Genomic DNA, 20,713 nt, shown 5'->3' on the forward strand with positions numbered 1-20,713 from the left:
AATTATTTATTATGGATCAACAATTAGTTTATTGAATTCAGGTACCTGTCTCATTTTACAATTTCTTTTTAAAAGTATCTTTATTGTTTTGAAGTATTTCTTTCTTTAATAATTACATTGGAAAAAGTTAAACTTGTCTCTCCAACAAGATTGCCTTGATGCTCCAAAATTGTGTCTTGATGTGTGTTATCTCTTTTCCTTAAAATGACTTTAGGCATCCCCATCTTGTCCTCTGACAATCTCTTCTTCATCCATAAGGAGAAGAATCCAAACATCAGCTCTTTGGGAAAGTCTAAGTTTTTCTGCCTTCTTTGCTTCCATGGAACTTTGTTCATCACTCCATGGTGGTATTTCAGTGTATTTGTTTGCACTGTGCATAAATCTCAATGAATTGTGTGGGTGGCATGAGGAATTAATTATATTGAACTTTAGGCAAAGTCCACATTTTATGCCTCTTGTAAATACCTCAAATCAACCAAAAATCCCATTCACCTTAGGCACATGTTTAATTACATTCTAAGGATGGATTTGTTTCATCCGTTGAAGTATATTCTAGAGTCCATATACAATAAAAGAAAGGAAGACAGTCTCCCTAATTGAATTTAAACTACCATTGTTTCTGTTAGTAATGCTAATGTCATGAACCGTATCTTATATTTTATAATTAAATTGAAGAGTAAATTTCTTCATATGTGAGATTTAACCATCATTTCTTTGGAGGTGACCTCAAGGAAGGGTTGGTGCTGTTTTTAACCAATGACAGGCACTTGCCAGCAGTGCCAGACCACAAACTCCTTATAACCCTCCTGTTTTAGAAGCATCTGACATGTTAATCTGCTCCCTAATTAACAGGCGGGATCGTAAGAGGAGTGGCTGTTCTTTTATGTTTGACTTACACCAGCCAGTATTCCAATGCCTTCACTCAGCAGGTGATGTGACCTGTTGTTCTTTCTATAAGGAAATGTGAAGGAAGCAGTCAAAGCTGTTTTCATAATAGCGCATGCTCCTCCACATAGAAACCTTCCTCCCCATACAAACGTAATACACTGCCCTTCACTTTCTCCCAGAGTGGTAGCACGATTTCCCCTAACCGTCTTCTCTGTCAGATCATGGAGTCCCAGGAGCCTGAATCTTGGATTTATTTAAATGTTACCTCTAGGTGTGACTGATTGAATAACTTCCTTCCAGTCATTTGCCAGGTGTTGATTTCATTTCTTTGTGATAAGTAAGAATACTAAGTAATTATTGTTTTGTCTGTCATATATCAACCAGACACTGAACTCTCCCTTCTTTCCAGCTCTCCTTATCAAAAATTACCTTTACTCTGTCCTAGGACTAATTGGAAAAGTAATCCAAGCTAAGGGATGTGTCTGTAGCAGTGGGTACCTCCCATAGTGCACATGCTTTGACATCATGGCTGCCTTATCATCATGAGTACCTCATTCAGATCTGACAGATCCAAGTACTCACGCCATCTCACTGTGTCCCTGTCACTGTGCCGCAAATACTTAATTCTCTGCTGTGCACCCAGCACTGCACTCTACACCCTGAGGGAGTAAGATATTCCCGTGACATTGCAGAGCTCACATTTACCCTAAGGAGATAATTTTATATGGAAAACTAGTGTACAGCATAAAATGTCCCAAGAATGCACAATTGTAATTTGCACATTTCCCATGTGCACTTTTCTACATGTTCAGATTAGGTGCAAGACCCCATGGAAGAAGAATAAAATTTAGACCCTCTTAGGACCAATCCTAGATAGAACTGACCAAACATAAATGAAAAAATGCCACCACCCTTCTCCAGGCCACCTTTACTTTATACCCAGGCAACTGTAATAGCCCTTTAGGAGCTGATACCGTCCTGTCTCCTTCCTCTCCCTGCCCCATCTCTCCTTCTGTGCATCCTTCTTCCTGTGCCAGTAACAATATTTTAATAACCTGACATATCTCTTTCATGTTCTAGGTACCACTGAATATCTTTGTACCCTTCTTAGTAACTTAATTTTAGACTCCAAACATTTATCATCACACTGAAAACCCCCATCTATCACCTAACGCCAGTTTCTAAGTCTGGACTACTTACAATTGCCCAGACACACTATGTTTTCCTTCCTCTGGAATTTTCTTCATGTTATCCCATCTTCCAGAAGTATCCTCCTTCCACCCCACCCTGCATCCTGTAAACTTCAATACTGCGCATTCTTTAAGAGTCACCCAAAATACTGAGACTGTTGATCTGAAGTAATCCTCTTTCTCCTCCATGCTTGCCTATGAGAGAGGTCAGGATATTTCATACCACCCTTAAGGAAATCACCAAACACTGCTTTGAAGCATAATTATTTACATATATCTCAACCCCCCGTCTAGATATGAACAGTTATGTCTTACTCAGAGCTGTATAACACATGTATATAAGATGGTACCTTGAACATATTAAGTAGTAAATGATAATGAAAATAAATTAATTGAATGCAAGTATCCTAAATTGCTCTCTGGTAATCCATCCCTCCCTATACTTAGCAATTCCCACCAGTACTACTTCTTATCAGCAGGCATTTTAGCTGGCTGGGGCCATCCATTGATGATTGTATCTCCCCACCTGTATTAATTACACATTAATCACCTTAAGTGTCCCATTACTGAAAGGACTCAGGATTCAAAAGGTTTATTCTCACGGAGATGCTTCATTACAGGCTCAGCACAGTACAGCTACAGCATTGCATTGACCAAGATCTGGAGATCTCAAGTGCAAGCCTCTTCATCCTGGGTCACACAGAATGGACTTTGTCTCTAAGTTTCAAATCCCTACCCATGTACTTGGCGAGCACTTCAGTACCAAGAAGCCCAAAGCTTGTTCGTGGTGGGCTCCCTTACAGGAAATTGGTCATGTAAGACCAATTCTTATTATGTCATAAAACGTCACCATCAAACCACTGAAACCAGTTGCAAATCATAACATAATTATTATTACTGAACAATGCTAGCAGGATGAAGTATCCTACCCTAAAACTACTTAGAGACCCATGATTAAAGAACATCATTTATCTTTACTTAATGCAATCCATGACATTGATCAAGAACAATAACTCTGGAGATAAGTCAAACCAGACCAGCTTAGATTAACCCATGCTGTGCACACCTAAAAGATCACCCCTTACTGTAATCTTTTCTTCCTTTTCTTGTTTATAAAAAACTCTCTGTTCCATTTTCTAATTATCTGAGGCTTTGTTGTCTGTGTGATGACAGGGCCTAATCCACGTAAACGGGTGTCTGTATGTTAATGAACACGTGCTAACATATCTGCCATGGAATAGATGCTTACAAAATATTATCTGGAAAGAAAGGGCTATTTTTGGAGAGTGGTCACATGCAGACTCTTTGGCTCATACCACATGGACAGAAGCATAACCCACCCACATCATGCAAAGGCCAGCCTTGTGTAAATACAAACAAAAACATACACTCAGGATAAGAAGGATGTGGGGGAGTTTACAACTTAACAAGACAGACAGACATCTTTATTATACTTTAAAGAAGCAATAGTATAAATTTGTGAATTGAAGAAATCTTCTTTTTTGTTGCTGTGGAGAGTGATGAGGATGGTTAGAATTGTCTACAGAAAAGCAAAGCATTTTTAATGCCCCTGAATAAGGTAGACAATTTAGCCAGAGTGCTGTGGTTCCACATTCTTTGTATTTTACCAATAATTTTATTTCTCTGTCATGATTGATCTTATGCTTTGACAATTGGCAGAAGATTTGATGATCATTTAGGCCAAATATATGAGATTATTAAACATATATATATATATAGAGAGAGAGAGAGAGAGAGAAAATTTTAGATGACTGTACATCTTTCTGAAGAGAATTTCCCTTCAATTTTTTAAAGTCATTCCTTTTCATGTCATTCATAATATATTACTATAAAAAATGTAAATTTTGTGATAATGGCATCTCCGCCTCAAAATAAAGTGAATATTCAATTAGCGGTAACAAAATATTGACACTTCATTGGCTACGCTTTGGAGCATAAAATAGTCCAGGATTTATGAAAACAGGCATTTTAAACATGAACATCAATTAATGAGGTCAGAGTTAAGCTTTGAAAGGCTTCTTAAAGAGTGTCATAATAGATGGTACGGCAAATGAATTGCTTAAATTGTTTAGATATTCACAAACAACTTCCCTCACAGTTGTGGTTACTTTTACTTTTCAATAAGAACACTTTTATAGGATAAAGACTTAGTAAACTTCACCTTGCAAGTTCGGGTTCTTAATATGTGTTCTTAGCAGGACACTTGTCCTAGCCTGCCAAGTTCCATCTTATCTTTTCCCTATCCTAAGCTATCCTACATTCTGCTTCCATATTAATTCTCTTTGCCCTCTTCTGATCCCATCACTCCTCCATACAATCATCCTCAGTACTTCCACAATGCTTTCTAAATTACAAAAACTCATCTCCCTGCAATTCAAGGAATTCCGAAACCTCAATCTCCATCACTTTTTGAGCCTTATCTCCCTAGCACACCATGTCCCCTTGTGTTTATGTCCCCCACATTCCTGTTTCATTATACTGGCTCATATAGACCCCTTCACCAGAAATTCCCTCCTCTAACCTTTCAGTCCAAATCAACCTTTCATTGATCTTGTCCTTCACAGCATATTTCAATTATCACTTTATCCACAAAAGTTTTCCCAATTGCCCAAAGAGAATGAGTGCTTCCTCCTTGGAATCTCTGTAGCCCTTTCTCCTCCATTTCAAGGAAGGACTAGATGGTATAGTAGATAAAGAACTTAGCCTTTATGGCAAGACTGCTTTGGTTTAAGTTCCGTTTCCACTGCTTACCGCCGATGTGATCTTAGGTAAGTTTCATAACCTCTCTGTGCCTTGGTTTGCTGATGTCTAAAGTAGAGGTACTAATGGTTCCTACCTCATTGGGTTACTATGAGAATTGCAAGTATTGGTAATATGTAACATCATTAGAACACCGACTGACCATATGTAAGTGAACACTTAATGTAACACTTATGTGTTCACTGTATTCTCTCATGGCTCTTATTTTATTCCAATGTGTATTCGGTTGATCCATATGAAATTGCCCATATTCAACTCTATTTTGGGCCATAAAGCCATCATCTCACTTGGTTTAACCTAACGTAGACTTTTTGTGTATTTTCTCTTTTCCCTTAATAAATTGTACTATCTCTAAGGGTAGGAACTGTATCTTATAAATCATTGTACCCCAAGTGCCTGTTAAGAACCTGGCACAGGGCAGGTGTTCAGTGACTAGCTGTTGACTTGAACTTTATAAATAATAATAGTAATACCAAAACTGGGAGCCAGGTTTTCCCCAACACCTTATTTACTCTTTAGCTACCAAAAAGTACGTTCATGCCATTCAGCAGTCATTTCTGAAAGGGAAAGGAGTAAAGATATACAGGAGGAGAAATTGATCTTTTTCAGTGCTGAGTATAAATATTCGCAATCTTTCCCAAAAGCATTCCAAAAAGCTTGACCTCAGGTCATGCAATTAGTGTTATAGCTGGCTTGGGGGTATAGCACATGACATTATTATGTTTTACTGTGATATCCTGTTGGCATTTCAGCTATCCAGGGAATATGGCTCCACTCCTGCCTAGATCCTATCACTGCCCCTATGAGAGCCAAATGACACTTTCAGCTTAAGCATTATTTTTCAAGTGTTTTCACCCTTAAGGGTTTATTAATTGACAACATAACTAAACTGTGCCCAATATAAAGGAAATGTGTCTTTGCAGGAATTGGGTCTTAGAGAGCAGAATCTATTTGACTACAAAGAACTTGAGCCTTGGACATGCATTAGAGAGCAGCGCTGACATTGGCTTCTGATATTGAAGCTGACATTGAATGCTTGACAGTGTCTTTGTTTATGAATGATATAGTAAGCCATTTAATAAGTAAACACAGATTACTGTGATCCCTTTTAAGGGCATGTGTTTATGTTGAGTCTTTTATGTGCCCAAACTAGTAATAAGGGGCCTTTCCAGATTCACATCCAGCCCTAATCTCATGAAAATGCCAAGCACCCTTAGGAGACCACCCATCTGACTCCCTTGCTTCTCAGAAAGTGGAAGAAGGCAGGTAGAACTACATACTTTATACAAGAAGAAAAGAGGCACAGAGAAAATAGTTTACCTATGTCCCTCAACAGACCAACTGTTTCAGTCATAAGTTTGCTGAATGCTGCAGGAATGCAATATACCAGAAATTGTGCAGCTTTTTAAAAGGGAATTTATTAAGTTATGTTTACAGCTCTAGGGCCATAAAAAATGCCCAAACTAAGATATCCAAGAAAAATACCTTAACTCAAGGAAAGCTGATGTCTGTGACATGGTAAAGCATGTGGCTGGCATCCGCTGGTCCTTGTTCCTAGTTTCATTGCTTCTAGCTTCTGATGCCAGTGGCTTCCTCTCTGAGCATCTGTGGGACTTCACTTAGCTCCTCTGGAACATGACTCTGGGTTCTGGCTTGCTTAGCATCTCATGGGAAGGCACATGTCGACATCTGCTGGGCTCTGTATCTCCAGTCATCTGTGTTTAGGTATCTGCTCTCTGTAGGGACTCCAAGAATCCTCAAATGTCTGTGTCTCTGTTGGCTCTAAAGCAACTGTGTTTTCTCCAAAATGTTTCCCTTTTTTAGAGGACTCCAGTAAACTAGTCAAGACCCACCTTGAATGGGCAGCGTCACATCTCCATCTAATCAAAAGGCCACACACAAATTAATTGAGTCAATCTCCATGGAAACAATATAATCAAATATTTCTACCCTAAAATATTGAATCAGGTAAAGGACATGTCTTTTCTGGGGTACACAACGCTTTCAAACCAACACGTCATCTCAGATATATAAAAATGATATTGTCAGTGCAATGATTTGTATGTATTCCTAGATAAGCAAAATAAAGTGTAGCTAATGCCATGTATGTTGATAATTCGAATGGTAATGTTCACTTTTCTCAAAATTTGAACTTTTCAGTGATTTTTTACTGGCCCAAACTGCCCAAATAACAACTGCTATTTGTTTCACGTGTATTAATGCTTTATTTTCACTGTGTTGCTTTCACATATAATTGTTGGGAGATAGGGATTTTTTGGAAGATAAATATTAGGAGTTAATTTTTTTTTATCTCCCCTCAGCTCCCAGCAATGTGTTGGGCCAGAGTTTACAAGAGACCTTTTCTTTGGCCATTTTTAATGCAACCTCTGGAACTGGGGATGAGCCAACAGCTCAGGATCAGTCTGCTCATGTAGCCACAGGTGCCTTCTGGTTACAGACACGTATCAAGGCCTTTTCTTCCTTGGAAACCAAAGCAATAGGAAAATAATTAGAAATCTGTTTGTGGAAATAGGCTTCTAAAAGCCTTATTCACTTAGAATTGAATAAATTAAAAAAAAATAAGTATGAGAAGGATATTTAATGATCTCTATAAAAATTTCAGTGTGCCTGCGTAAATTCTGTATACCTATTCCTGTGGCTTCTCTCCCAAAGCCTAACACACATTTTTCAAGGATGAAATCCAAGGTAAACACTCTTTCACCCTAGGTCACCCCAGTGGGCAATTAACACTTTTTAGTGACCTTAGGAAGTTAAGGTCAGAATTAGAGATGGCTGAGTTCTTCTAGCCCAAGCTCTCTCATTTGCTGCTGAGTTGCACAGCTTTAAAACCAGATTTGCAATCATTGCTCTCAAGAGGGCCCCAGCTTCTGCAACCAGGAATCTCCCCCGCGAGAGGACACCTGCGTCTGTATTTCAGAAAGGCTCTTTGTCCACATGAACTCCTATTTGTGATAAGTATTTTTTTTCTGTATTATTTACATTTGTGCACTGAGAAAAAAAATTAAATCTATTATATGGATGTGCCCTGATTTCAAAACAAATTTAATCTATACATTGAGAACACAGACTATGCAACACATTTATAAAAAGATGCATGGCCTTAGCAGAGAATTAAAGCCCTGATATCATTAAGTAGTAGTTCAAGTAATAGAGTGACTCATGGTAAACATATGCAATATGAAACAATATATATTTAAATGAAAAATACCTTAGGCAATGATGATTTACTTTCTAAAGAACTTATTACTGAATAAAAGAGATTGCACCACTCTCAAAGAGCTTTTAAAAATGTGGCATGATTTACAGGAAATTGATTTGCACAATATGTGGTACAAAATAAGCTAGTTCTGTTTATTATTATTATTACTATTATTGTTATTATTATTTAGTTCAACAGTGATCTTAACCAGATATTTTGCCTGTTTTGCAAACAAAGTTTAATTATAACACAGCTACACCCATTCATTTACATATTGTCCGAGCTGCTTTTAGAGTACAGTGACAGAGTTGAGTAGCCGAGACACAGATCGTGTGGCCTGCAAGCCTGAAATATTTATGGTCTGTTCCTGTAAGAAAGCCATCCCCTGATTCAAACAGACAAAATGACTATTTTTCTAGCAAGCAACTAGATGACTAGTTATGGAACTAGTTATCACATTCAGACTGATAGGCATTTTTTAGTCTCCTGTACCAACTTACAGATCTATAAGATCATAAGCTTGCTGAGGGCAGAGACTAGGTCTTCATCTTTATATGCACTGCTACCTTTGTCACAGCTTAGCCAGGGCCTTACACAAATGAGAGCATAATAATATTTAAGTAATATCATACTGAGTTACTACCTGAGACCAAATGGAGAAGAGAAGTGGAGGGAAAGGAGTTAGTATAGATTCCCCAGTGTTAGAGTTTGGCATTTGCCCCACTAACACTAAAACTAACAGGATGAGTAACATAATTGTTTCTTCAAATCTGAGAGCAATAAAAGAATTTTCTGTTCTGCTCTTTTTCTTTTCTTGTAGAGAAAAGCAAAGAGAAGGTCCTATACAAATTGTTACCTTTCTCTCCTCCTTCCCCTTTTCCTCCTGGTTCTTATTCCCTTCTTCTGACTAATTACAAATTCTGTAATTCGTTTCAGTTGGTGCCACAGACTGTGTGATGAGGACTTTGGGGTTTGGGGAGCTAGAGATCAGGGTTGTCCCATAGTTCTGTACCCAGCATACTGCTTATATACCATTAGCTTCAATTTATCCATCTATCAATGGGGATATCAACACATATCTTAAAGAGCATTGTAAGGAGTAAGGTTAGGTACTGTATTAGCTAGGGTACTCTAGAGAAGCAGAATCAGAGGAAATATCCATAGATATAAAATTTATAAATGTGTCTCATGTAGCCATGGGAATGTAGGATCCAAGGTCTGTAGGGCAGGCAGCAAGCTGGTAACTTTGATGAAGTTCCTCAACAAACTCCCAGGAGAGGTTGGCTGTACAACCATAGGAATGGAAGAGTCCAAAATCTGTAGGGCAGGCTGTGAAACTGATGACTCCGATGAAGGGTCTGGATGAACTCCACAGGGAAGGCTTGCCAGCTGAACCAGGAAGAAAAACTGTTTCTTCTGAATCCTCCTTAAAAGCCTTCCAGTGATTAGATTAAGCATCACTCATTGCAGAAAACATCCCCTTAGCTTATTACAAATGCAATCAACTGTGGATGCAGCCGACATAATCATGATTTAAATCTATGAAATGAATGTCCTCATAACAACAGATAGGCCATTGCTTGCCCAACCAGACAAATGGGCACCACCACCTGGCCAAGTTGACACATGAGCCTGACCGTGACAGTTATATAGAGAATTTTCTGGCCAAAAGTAAATATGGAATAAATTTTAGGTATTTTACTATATTTAGTACCATTACTACTAAATTATCCTGACTTTACCATGACTGAAAGAATAGCAGTGGTCTGAGACACTGGAAACACCCTACCTATCCCCTCATCCCACTCATCAAAGCTTGTCTCCTATTTAAGTTCATGCATATTTTCTGGGAGAATAGGAAGGACCCTGAATAGAGTATAGTATATTTGAGTAGTAGATTTGTGAAAGAAATAAAATTCATACAAATCCCAGAAAATGAATGCCTATATAAACCCAGTTTGAGACTGATTCTTAAAACAATAATTTTTTAACATTACAAATATGTCTAATTGCCATTTATCTCTACCAAAAAAAATAAATAAAAAGCAAATCTTAATTTTGTAGACCACCCAAGCCCAGTTTTGGCAGCCCTACTTTCAAGTTCTGTCATTAGCACCTTAGACTGATTTATGAGGTGAGATTGCCCCTTTATAGGTGGAGAATCAGGGATTATTTAGAGGGAAGGACTAAGAGGCTTGCCAAAGTCCAGATGAGCAGAGAATGAGACAGGGGTACTAGGCTGAGAGAACCGCTGAGGCTACATTAATTACCTAAGACTTTTGCTTCAGGCCTGCCCTAGACATGATTAGGTAAAATGTTTATCTCAGTACTTGGCAGCTCAGAGGACACTGTTTCCTTTCCTTTCTCCTTCTACTGAAAAAGACTATCCTTAGGGAGAGAAGATATGAGGCTGTGTAGATAGCTAAAAGGTATGAAATTAAGACAGATTTTTTCTACTTCTTCAAAGCCTTAGAGCAGCTTTTTCCCTTACTGGAATAAGCTCAGTCCAAAGTACAATGTTCCTTCTCTGAGCTTTTATAACATTTGCTTCCTGGATGAGTCATTTGGCAATAATCATGTACTATTTTACGGGTAGGCTTCTTTTATAAAGAAGTGTCCCCAACTTAAAATTTGTTTTCCTAGAACCAGAAATTATATAAAATACTGTTGAGTCCCAGTGCAGATTCCAAGACTACATGACCATGGAGCATTTACATTCTTCCCCTTGGATTAATCTCTTACTACACCTAAAACAGAAAGAAAAAGAAAAGGAGAGCTCATCAATAGGATTTTTATTCAATCACAAACGAAAAAAAGAGAGAGGAGACTGAGATGTTTATATAGAACCAGTTAGTTGCTGTTTTCTAAAGACTGGGTTTTTCTTGTTTCTACCCTCTAGGTACTTGCTCCTGAAATCATAACTTTCAAGCTTACCTTGTAGAAGCTTACAAAGAATGTTTGAAATGTGACCAGCCCTGCTTTTGTCCATGTCCCTCCTCCTGCTTTCTCCCCTCTTGCCCCTACTCTGCTCTCCCAGTTCCATGTCCTGCCTGGATGCTGACAGCATTGCAGTTAGTATTATCATTCAAGCTAACAAAAATAAAGTGAAATCCAAATGATGACCAAAAACAATAAAACTACAGTTCAAAAACTATTCAATTCCCTTAGCATTGCTAACCGATTTCCACCTACCTTCAGCTGGGCTTTTGGATGTTTCAGAACCAAGAATAATTATTTCCACCATATGCATCAGCTTGTTGGTCCAAGCTACCAGAATTGATTCATAACATGGCTTATTCTGAAAAGAAAAAGAAAATTAAAAAGTATTCCCTCTAGAAATAATTCCTAAAATATTACCACAAGACATGTGCTCACCTTCCACTGAATCATATTTTATGGTTTCCCACAATGCCATGTTCTATTCCCTTCACACCTAAGATTCCATGGGGCAGAGCAAGCCAAGGAACGTCAAGGTTTTACTAACCATTTTTAACCAGAGGAGTTGGAAAAATAATTGAGGCGCACTGAAAATGAAGAATCTATCTCTGTCCCTATCAACGTTAGAGGACTAGAAAGTGATCTTTCATAACCAATTGCAAATTAATCCAGCAAATTTAACCCCAGCATGTTCCACTCATTTCCATTCCTGTCTTTGCCATGTTGAGTCTATGAAAATATACCAAGAAAATGGCAGATTTTAGTCTATAGCTGACTGGTTAAGGGTGTTGCCCGTAAGCTCATATGGGTGAGTCTACTTCACCCATAATAAAAGCAAAAGCTTTCTTTTTATTCACCCAGGAAAACAAACAAAGAACATGTCTAGAAAACTTTAGAGTTAAGTCCTATGAGGACATAGGTTTCTGCTTTTCTCATTGCTGTGTCCTTGGTTCCCAGGTTGGGGCCTAGCACAGAACAGGTATGAATGAAAAACGTCTTAAAGGAATGAATGGTCTGGCAGGATATAAGCTCTCTGTGTTTGAATGAGCTGTTATCCCATAGGCTAAGAGCCTAGATAGAAAATATTGCCACAAAGTTAGTCCTGAAAACTGACTTGAGGCACTGGGACTGCCCTGCAGCAAGGCAAACCAAATGAAGGCAGCCCCAAGGCCTTCCCCCTACCCAGTCACCACCAGCTAGCTTCTATTACCTAGCCCATCCCAGATTTCAAACTAGGGGCCATTGTAGAATACAGCCTGGGAAGCATGTCTTGTGTTACTTCTCATGCTGGCTTTTGCTTTTTTTTTTTTTTTTTTTTGGCTAATTGATATCTGAATTTGGTGTTAAAACCATGACTCTTCTATACCATGCACTTTTGTTACTGTGTTAGTTAGATTCAGTTGTCAACTTGGCCAGGTGAGCATACCTAGTCTTGTTGCTGCGGACATAAGCCAATGGTACATGAACCTCATCTGTTGCCAATTACATCTGCAATCAGCTAGGAGGAGTGTCTGCTGCAATGAGTGATGTTTGACTTAATTGGCTGGTGCTTAAATGAGAGAGTGCAATGTTGCACAGCCAAGCAGCTCAGCATTCCTCATCTCAGTACTAGCAGCTCAGCCCAGGCCTTTGGAAATGCAGAAAGAAGTCACCCCGGGGAAAGTTGTTGGAACCCAGGGGCCTGGAGAGAAAACCAGCAGAGACCATCCTGTGCCTTCCACGTAAGAAAGAACCTCAGTAGAAAGTTAGCTGCCTTTCCTCTGAAGAACCAAGAAAATAAATCCCCTTTTATTAAAAGCCAATCCGTCTCTGGTGTGTTGCGTTCCAGCAGCTAGCAAACCAGAACAATTACCAACAGAGGTGGCAAATGAATCACTTAAAATGAAACAATTCCATCCACTTTAATACACTATAAACATAGCTTTAGCTTTGAGTATAATTATAGTATGTGGGTGATGCTGCTAAGAAAATGGTATAATTATAACATTATGGTTGAGAACCATCAAAGAAGAAAACACTGAGCTATACAGTGCAGTGTTTAAGATGCGATTATGGTCTTTTTTATTATCAGTAAATACAAATTAAGACTGATTGGCCTATTGCAACTAGGAGGTTCCTAATACATTTATAGTAAAATAAAATCTGAGGGTTAGATTAAAAATATAGAAGAAACCTGATGATGTTTTAATTTTCACATGCTCCTAAGAGTTTTATATAAATGTATAATGCAGAGCAGAGATGCTCACCAACCTGAAGGAACAAAATCACTAAGAGAAGCTAGCTTAGAAAACTGAGCTTACTGGTTTGCCTTTCCTTTCTTCCATTCTGGCAGAAGGGCTTATTTTAAAGTTTTATTTCCCTGAATGTTATTTCCTCTCCTCTTTAATAGACTTGTCCAATGAATCTGGGTTTTATGCCATCATTAATTAAAGAGTATTCTGTATCTTGATTGATGTGTTGGTAATTCTGTATACATTTGTCAAGTAATTGAGACATTTACTTGTGCATTTCACTATAGGTAGATGTTATCTTAGTTAAAAACAGACTTTAAAGACCAGAAGTTTCCAGCAATGAGAAATATAAAGAAAGCTACAAAGGGCATATTCAGAAAACCTAACCTATAGTACTTGTTCCACGACTTCAAAGTCATGTGCCTCTTGAAGCCTATTTCTTTATTTTCAAAATTAGGAATATTTGTACTTATCCTGTCACCTTCATAGGCTCAAGTGTGATTAAGCTGTGTAAGTTCCTCGCAAGTGTTCTAGGACTCTGTTACCATAAAGAGTAACCATTCTGATTTCCACTTCTAAGGTTTACTCACAAAGAAGAGAAAATCATGCATTACCCCAAATAGTCAAATGGGGTGGCAGGAAATATCCATCATGTAGGCAGGTTCTTGGGTGTTCTTGGGTGAAAATGGACATGGGCACCAGTGCAAGGAATGTAAGGGGTGGGGAGGTGTTTCTGTACATTTTGGATGATGGAAGGGAAAATGATTTGTCTCTCTCACTTCATCTCTATTCCCAGCTTTTCCTAGAACTTTGTTCTTCTCTTTACTCCGAGCCTCAAAGCAGGGGCTCCTCACTTTCACTTGTTAATAAACATCAGAAAGCTGAAATTTTGTTTGCCCTATGTTACCCTACTCCCTTGGTTTATGTCTGCTCTAAATGCAAAATAATTATTATAATAATAAATGATAAAATGAAATAAGAAAGAGATTTTCTCTACATGACTGGCAACTCACCTAACTGCCTGCAGATTTGATTTCTTTCTGACTTTGATTATTTTGTAGCATCTTAAACTGCAATAACCTGTAATACCTTTAGCCCTTAAGAGCCTGCCTCTTAAACCTGACTAATATTTCTTGTCCCTGATCAGTAATCATAAACTCTCTTGTCTGCAAGCTTCCAAAAACACAACTGATTTTCCTAAAATTTTTCTCAAAGGGAAAGAGTAATTAAAAAATGAACTCAAAGGAGGAGTTACTCTTCTCAGATACCTTGCCAGAGAAGTCAAGCAAGATACTAAATCAGACATGGCTTGAATTTTGACACTGCTGCGTACTCATAGTGGGATTTCGGACAAGACACGTAACCTCTGAGCTTGAAGCCACTTATTGTAAAACAAGGGCAATTGGGAACTTATTAAGTTTGTATTTAGATTTCCACTGAGAACTATGTTAGTTTCCTTTCTTTTGCTACGCAAATCTGGAAGTGTATGCTATAGTAAGTCATCACCACTTCATTAACAAAGGGGAAAGTGTGTAAAATATACCAAACCCAAAACCCAATATCCTTCAGAATATTTTTTCAAAACAAAAGGCACTAATTTGGAGTTTTATAAATGGAATAAGGGGTATTTGTGAATAACAATAGTAATAATTATAAATTAAAACCAAACAAATTGCCTTAATTAATGACTCCGGGATAGGTAAACTGAAGATAAATAATAGGTATTCAGCAAAGGAGAAAAATATAAAAGTAATATGCTACCCTGATATTTGTAAAATTAAATGCAAAAATGTTGGTTCTCTTGGAAGAGCTCTTTGGCAACAGACATCTGAAAAAGTGTGGTCTAATCCCTGGACCTTAATTCTGATTCTGGACGAGCAGCCTCTATAGGTACACACATGCCAAAAAAAAAAAAAATGCAGAACAAGTGAGAGAGATGAAATAATTTATCAGAATTTATTAAAATAATTTAATCCTGAAATCGTTATCCTGGGTCTGAAATAGGATGATTTCTGCAGACAGTATAAAAACAAAGTAGCCCAGTATAAGGATTTGGTTTGACTACGACAAGGTAATGTGAAAGACTGAGAAAACTGAGAATATTCTGAAAATCCTGTTTACTTTGGTTGTAAACCAGCCATCCAGAGGAGAAACCAGAGTTGCTACCCTTAAGAAATGTAGATGTCAGTTAGAAGAAAAAAATTAGAAATATAGATTTTAGCCTATAGTGAACTGATAATAATTATTGAGCACCTACTGCACTCATAAATTATCTAAAGTGACCCACGGACTGGAAGGGGGTGGGTGGTTAGGGTGAGCAAGAATGAAGGAATGGTCCCTGAACCTGAAGTGCTTACAATTTATCTAGGACTCCTATTCCCCATTTTCCTTAGAACATGATATTATTCAAAATCATGTAAAAAAGCATTTAACTTGAGGGATAATAATTCGCAGAGCAGCAGTGACACTTAAATGTTTCAATTATATTCACTACTCCTGTTATCTGCAGTTGCCTGTGGGATTGGCAGGCAAGTACAAGAAAATGCCAGTACCAGCCAGGTCCAGATAGTGAATAATTCGTTCTAAAAACTTTCACTGTATTATTAAGTTAGATGGGTTGGACTAAAAAGTGCTAAGACTGATTTTCTTTGTGGCTCATGAATTAATGTAACTCTGAAGATAATTCCCAAAGAAGAGTTTTACAAATGCTTTAAACAGTAATGATGTCATTAGTATTTATTTAAAATTCCCAAGGTACTCACTTTTAAAGATAACATTATTTAATGTTTAGCCTAATGGTTAAAGTGGAGAATTTATTACTTTGTAATCAAGTATCGATAATTGAAATAAAATCTTTGGGATTAGTAAACGTATTATACAGCATATGGAACCAGGACATGTGATAATTGTAATTGTTGTTGTCCGTCTGGGGCCCTGAACCAGATTCCCCAAATCGGTGTTAACCCTGAGCCCCATTCCAAGCAGTGTCCATTCATGATGCAGACAGCCACTGTCATCTCTCAGCTGTAAACCCCAAGGTGATTTTAAAGTTTGAAGTGTTATAAATCTTCCCTAGGATAAGATAGGCTTGCAAACTGAATCTGTTCCATGGGACTTTGCTGGAAAGACAGTAGAGTTGTTGAAGTGGGGGAGGAAATAATAGTAATGGTGTTTGCCTAATTCACATTCTAGTTAAAAGATTGCTGTTTTGGTATTAAGGAACAACTTTCAGGAATGTTGACACGGCTTGGGCATCCTGTGTGTGTGGGTGCTAAAGAAGCCACACTGCTTACAAGTTCCCCTAAGGTCTGCCTGGTTCTCCTCTGTAGGGAAAGAGCTTGACCTATTGTGATGGCTTGGTTTCAAGTAACCTTCGATCTCCAAAAGGGCTGGGGGACCTCCAGGTTCTCAAAGCTGGACCAGATTTTGAGTGGATACCTTGTCCTTGTGCAGTGTTCAGAATGAAACAAAAACATGGTGTATGGCAGCCTGTCATCAGTCTGAAATGAAGAGGAGCAGGCCAGGAGCCACAATTTAGAAGAATACACAGACCAAGTGAGAAGCCTCTTGCAACTGGCCTACTTTGTTTCCTGGAGCAGTGAGAAGTGAAGGCCACGGTTCTTAGAGCAGCACAAAAAATTATTTTAGATCTCTCCTCTTTTGTCTCTTCCATTTCCATTTATTCCTCCTCTGGCATCACCCCATAAATTTGTCTCCTCACCAAGTTTTGCAGATTGGTATTATCAGTCCAGAAGATGGATGGTAGCTATTTACTAAAAGGGAAAGTTGCATTTGCTGATTTCTATTGATGAGACTTCTGCTATACTCTCAACTTACGTGTTTTGCCCCAGTACCAGTATTTATTGGAGTGTGGTTCCTAACTTGATAGTGTATTAGCCTCACTCTGGAGTTGAAGTCCTATTCAAAAAATTCACCAAAAAAGTACAAAGAAAGGTAGAATGTTCGCCTGCCACGAGGGAGACCCAAGTTCATCTGACTCATGCACACGTGCGTGCACACACTCACACAGTACAAAAGAAAAAGGCACTATATAAATTCTATAAATGAGCTATGTAGTAAACTATAAGACATAATTCAAATGTGTTTCTTTTGATTTAGGATCAATAAAGGAGAGAAACGTGTAGGCACTGTGTAGTTATGTAATTATGCTGAGGCACAGCTTTCATATTCCAAATCATAAATGAAGACTTGAGGGACCATAGGAAAGTTCAAATTTAGAACCTGGTAAACTCCCTAATGCAAGAATTAAGTAAAAATCTAACACACTTATACCAAAGAGATGGAATGAAGGTGCTAGAATTTATGTCACAAGTAGTTGTAACAACTATAAGGAACCCAAATTTTCAAGCACTGAACTTCAAATATTTTGTCCTTGAAACTAAAACTAATGAAACTGCATGTGTTAGTTTGTAAACTGCCAGATTGCGATATACCAGAACTGGAAAGCCTTTTTAAAGGGGGAATTTTAATAAGTTATAAGCTTACAGTTCTGTGGAAGCGAAAGTGTCCAAATTAAGGCACCAACAAGAGGTCACTTTCACTCAAGAAAGGCCGATGGGTCAGGAGCACCTCTGTCAGCTGGGGAGTCACGTGACTGGCACCTGCTGGCTCCTTGTACCTGGGCTGCATTCCTTTCAGCCTCTGTTCCTGTGGGGGTTCCTCACTTTGCTTCTTTGGGGCTGGCTTTCATCTCTTGGTTTCTCTTGGCTCTCTCCAGATTCTGTCTTGCTTAACATCTCTTGCTGATGTCTTCTGGGCTCCAAGCATCTCCAAACATCCATTTCTCTGTTCTCCATGTGTCCACATCTTTGTCAGCTCTGCTGTCAACTTTCTGTGGGCTCTGAGGTTTCTGTTGTTTCTCTAGTTTCTGTTGTTTCTCTAGGATCTGTTGCCTCTGTCATTCTGAGCTCTCTCCAAAATGTTTCCTCTCTTAAAGAATTCCAGTAAACTGATCAACACCAACCTGGAATGGGTGGCATCACATCTCCACCTTATCAAAAGTTAATAACCACAGTTGGGTGTGTCGTATTTCCATGGAGATGATCTCATCAAAAGATTCCAACCTACAGTATTGAATCAGAATTTTAAAAAATGGCTGATCCCACAAGATTGGATCAGGATTAAAACATAGCTTCTAGGGTATATAATAATACTTTCAAACCAGCACGCTACTATAGTGTGAACTTTCAAAGCTGCATTTTGCATGTTGTGGTGTTGACACTATGGCTGGGGTGTCGTATGTGGTCTGTGGTCTGATGGGTGCCTAATTTTAAAGCTCATGTTTTAATTTCTTCTCTTTTTTCTCAGCCTATGATCTCACTGACCTAAAGTTGGTTCTTCGGCTTTTCACATCACAGAGATGCCAAAATCAGTTACTAGTTTAAGAAGAAATAGAGATGTTGTTTTTAGTTCATAGAGTACTAATAAAGATACTATGTGATACAGAATTGTAAACATTGAAAAGAGCACAAAATACACGTTGTTTTCAGTTACTATGTGAAGGGCATTCACCATCAGGCTTGTCATCTGAAAGTACTTTATTATCAAAATAGTAATATTTTGTTTGCCAGATGCTATTTGAAACATTTTGCATTTATTAAGTCATTAGTTATCCTCATAGCAACCCTGTGAGTTATGTATTATTATTTATAGATGAGGAAACTGAGTCACAAGGAGGACAAGTGACTTGCCAGAAAAACGAGAAGTGCAGAACCGTGATTTAAACCCAGGCATTTTTTAAAAACATCTTTTTATAATGAAATACAGCATATATGCAAAAAAGCAATAAATTTCAAAGTACATTGTAACAAGTGATTATAGAACAGATTTCATTTTCATATGGGCTACAGGTTTTTCCTTCAAGCTACTTCAAGACACTGGAGACTAAAAGACGTATCGATGTAATGATTCAGCAGTCATACTCATTTGTTAAATCTTATCTTCTGTGTTATAACTCTTCCTTCTCCTTTGATTCTTCCAGTCTTTAAGGGTATTTGGGCTATGCTCATTCTAACTTTTTCATGTTGGAAAAGGGTGTTGATAGTGTGGCATGAGGGATGGAACTAATTGATGTTCTTGGAGTGGCTGAGCATTGTTTTTTTAAAATTTTATAAATAATTAAATATTTCCATAGCATGTAATTATCCATAGTGTAAATCAGTGGTTTACAATACCATCATATAGTTATGCATTTATCATCACAATTGACTTTTTTTCTTTTTTGTGAAAAGTAACATGTATGCAGAAAAAAGCAATAAATTTTAAAGCACATCACTGCAATTAGTTGTAGAACAGATTTCAGTGTTGTTATGGGTTACAATTCCACAATTTTAGGTTTTTGCTTCTAGTTTCTCTAAGATACTGGAGACTAAAAGAAAAATCAATATAATGATTCAACAGTCATGCTCATCTGTTAAACTCTAAAAGAAATATCAATATAATGATTCAGCAGTCATACTCATTTGTTAAACTCTACCTTCTCTGTATAACTCCACCATCACCTTTGATCTTTCTCCCACTCTTTATGGGTATTTAGGCTATGCCCATTCTTACTTTTTCATGTTAGAAGGGGCTTTCATTAGTATGGGATAGGGAAATGGTACTAGTTGATGTTCTGGAGAGGCTGGACCCCCTGCATTGCAGGACTTAGCCTAGTCCAGGGACCCATCTGGTGGTTGTAGTTTTCTGGAAAGTAATCATAGTATATGGAACATTTGTAGAATCTTATATAACACTGTAGGTTTTCCTTAGGATTGGAAGGGATGGTTTTCATTGGGGTTTGGCATGCTATGATAGGTAGTGATCTTTTACTGTAGCTTGCATAAGAGTGACCTCCATAGTCACCTCTCAACTCTACTTGAACTCTCTCAAACACTGATATCTTTTTGGTTATATTTATTTTCCCCCTTTTGGTCAGGATGGCATTGTTGATCCCATGGTACTAGGGCCAGGCTCATCTCTGGGACCATCTCCCATACCACCAGGGAGACGTTCACCCCTGAATATGATGTCCCACATTGGGGGGAGGGCAGTGATTTCACTTGCAGAGTTGGGCTTAGAGAAAAAGGGACCACATTTGAGCAACAAAAGAAGTCCTCCAGAAGTAATTCTTAGGCATACCTAGCTTCTCCACCACATACATAAGCTTCTCAAGAGCAAGCCTCAAGATCAAGGGTTTAGCCTATTGATTTGGGTGTCCCTAATGTTTGATGCAGTATCAGGGGTTTCCCTGGTAGTGAAGTTTAATATTCCATATTTTTTATTCCATCCTCAAGGGACTTTGCCAACACTTTTTGATTATCTGCTTAGTATCCTCTTGGATTTATCCAAGCATTATATTAAGATATATATGATTAAAGGCCCTCATTCTTATTCTGAGCTCCCTGTAAAACCCAGGCATTTTGACTCAGGTACCCTGGCTCATTACTGCTATGTTTTACTGCCTC

General features: G+C 38.2%; 1 protein-coding gene across 6 annotated transcripts in view; it reads left to right on the plus strand.

Annotated features, from left to right (window-relative positions):
- GHR (growth hormone receptor) overlaps positions 1–20,713 on the plus strand; it is a 306,706-nt gene that overhangs the window by 232,929 nt on the left and 53,064 nt on the right. The window lies entirely within an intron of this gene.

This window comes from Tamandua tetradactyla, chromosome 9 (genome assembly GCF_023851605.1).
Source record: "Tamandua tetradactyla isolate mTamTet1 chromosome 9, mTamTet1.pri, whole genome shotgun sequence".
Classification (NCBI taxonomy): domain Eukaryota; kingdom Metazoa; phylum Chordata; class Mammalia; order Pilosa; family Myrmecophagidae; genus Tamandua; species Tamandua tetradactyla.